The sequence below is a fragment of the Notothenia coriiceps genome, unplaced genomic scaffold (genome assembly GCF_000735185.1).
Source record: "Notothenia coriiceps isolate Sejong01 unplaced genomic scaffold, NC01 NC01_scaffold00037250, whole genome shotgun sequence".
Classification (NCBI taxonomy): domain Eukaryota; kingdom Metazoa; phylum Chordata; class Actinopteri; order Perciformes; family Nototheniidae; genus Notothenia; species Notothenia coriiceps.
In genome coordinates, this window is record NW_011369951.1 from 258,712 (window position 1) to 261,349 (window position 2,638).

Below are 2,638 nucleotides of genomic sequence, written 5' to 3' on the forward strand. Positions count from 1 at the left end.
TATACCACAGCCCCATATTCATTCTGTTTACTGAATCCATGCCATGAAATCTGGTTTTCTCTAAATGCATCAAAGACATTGTATGATACCCAATCTCTTCAGGAATAAAGATCTAACCTAACTGTTTAGCATCTTGCTACTTGATCTACTGACTAGATGTAACACGTGCTTCACCTGGTCAAATCAATACAATGTTATTAACATTACAAGTATTACAGGGGGTGGTCAAAACGATGGAAGAGCAACCACATGGTTACCTAGAGAGAGCTGGCATGGGTCTATACGGATTAATCTACCACAGTATAATAAGTGATCTTCACTCAAAGCTTATTTACATCACTGTGCACATAACACCTTTGATTGTTCAGTTAAAAATAATACTTTGACATGTGTGAAATTGACTAATTTTCCCTCATGCCCAGAGATGGGTTTAAAAGAACAGTGGATACAACCAGATGCCAGCAAGCTTAACCTTACACCTAAGGTGGCACTGACCAAAGGTGGGAAAAATACCATCTACCAGCATTTCTAAGCTCTCTTAACAAGACATAATGTCTGTAAGCTTTTTGTTTAATTAGTTTGTTCAGTCCATTATTTTAATCTGAACCAGAAACCAAATATAAAAACACGTTGAACCCTGTTGAATGAAAACATGTCATTATTTTATCTTTATATTGTAGTGCCGAGAGATAGGAGTCGGAGGCGGTGCAATGATGGTGTAAAAGGGGACTTTATTGTGGAGCAAATATAGAGATGTTGTTGGGTCGCAGCCCGGGAAGAAGAGAGAGTGAAGTCAGGAGGGCACACAACATATAGTAAACACAAACATGTCCGTGTGGGAACAATAGCCCTACCCCACAGTTCCGTGTGTGAATTATGACCCAGTGTATTAAAGGTGGTCACCACACAAGCCCCCCCAGAATTCAGACACGGCAAAAATCCTTGCGTCCGGGAGGAAGCACCACAGGGGCTGAGGAGGGTGAGGTGGCAGGTGAGGGCCGGGCCATGGAACGGACCGTCGAAAGGGGGCCGCAGGAGAGGGTAGGGGCCCCAACGAGGGCGTCCCCACCGGGGGTGGGAGGTGGGCCGGAACGGGACGCAGCAGGCGCCGTGGCGAATGAAGTCCTCACCCGCCAGTCGGTGAAAGCCGGGTTGCTGAGCCGCGACGGCCGTGAATAACCCGGTGGTCCCCAGCAGGAAGGAGCACTGCCCGGCCGCAGGCGAGGGCACAGCGGCGGCGGGCATGAAGTCCTCTGGAGGAAAGAGCCGGGTCCCCGGGAAGCAGGAGCAGCGATCCTCTCGGGAGGAAGGAGCGTGGACAGGGGGGAGAGCGCCAGACGGGGCGACGTCCGAAGCCACCGTCACGAGGTGAAACGTTGAGCCGCGGTAAGAGAGAGACCAGGCAGGGTCCGGAGCGGCGCCACCCACGGGCCCGATGAAAGGCATAGGGCGAAGTCCAAAAACGCCGAGGCGAAGGGAAGAGGCCAGACAGGGTCCCGGAGCGCGCCACCCACGGGCCGATGAAGGCATGGGCGACGTCCGAAACTGTCGAGGCGAGACGGGGTCCAGAAGCGCGTCACCCAGGCGCCTATGAGAGCGCGGGTAACGTCCGAAGCCGCCGTCGAGGTAGTGAAAAGGCGAGAGGGTCCACACGAGGCCGACCAGACATGGTCGAACCTCCTCTCAGGCACCAGAAAAAGCTCAAAAGGTCGATCTGTCCACGATCACAAACAGGTGGGCGAAATTGTGAGAGGTCCACACGAGACCAACCAGACTAGGTCGAACCTCCTCTCCGGCACCACAAAAAAAAATGGGGTTAACAGTCGTATGTCAACCGATGGATGTCGATAGCCGTTAGCAACTAGTCGTTAGCTGTCATCGTTAGCCGCTAGCTGGTAGTCTTCGGTAGCTGCTAGCCGTTAGCTGCTAGCTGTTGTCGACGGCCGCTAACCGTAAGCCGGCGTTGTCGGCCCCGGAGCCTCTGCTAGGCGGCGTGCCTCTACCAGGGAACGTGCCGCTGCGTGTAGTGGCCAGCACCTCAGGGGTATATCGCTGGGCGGCCAGGAAGAACCGAATAGCTTCTTAGGCTAAAGCGCGGGGCTCAACACTAGCCGTGTTAGCTAGCGCAGCCTGGACATGCAACCGCATCTCCCGAAGAAACAGTTCCATGGGGTAGAAGTTGGGTTCTTCCGTACCTAGCAGCTCGTGTATCGTCTCCTTGTAGTCGGAAGGCTTGCTGTCTTCCAGTGCCGAGACAATGCGGGAATGGCGAGCGACGTCCTCAGCCATTCCGCGGGGGGGGGCGCACCGAGCCTCAGTCCGTGTGCCCGTGGCAGCCACGGACGTCTCCAAAAATCTCCGGCATATCGAGAAAAACTGTTTTTTTTGCCATGTTCGGTACAGTCTCGGATACTTCGCGAGACTTATGTCAGGGTCAGAGTAGTGCACGGGTCTGATTTTCAAGACCCGCTCCCGCCCCGCACCCGCGACGTGCAATACCGAACCCGCCCCGCTACCCGCACATATTACCAATTAGTTCCGCAACCCGACCCAACCCGTCGGCACAAGATCCGCAACCCGACCCGAACCCGCATATATATGAGCAGTGAAAATGTGCAATTATTATTTCACGCAGTTG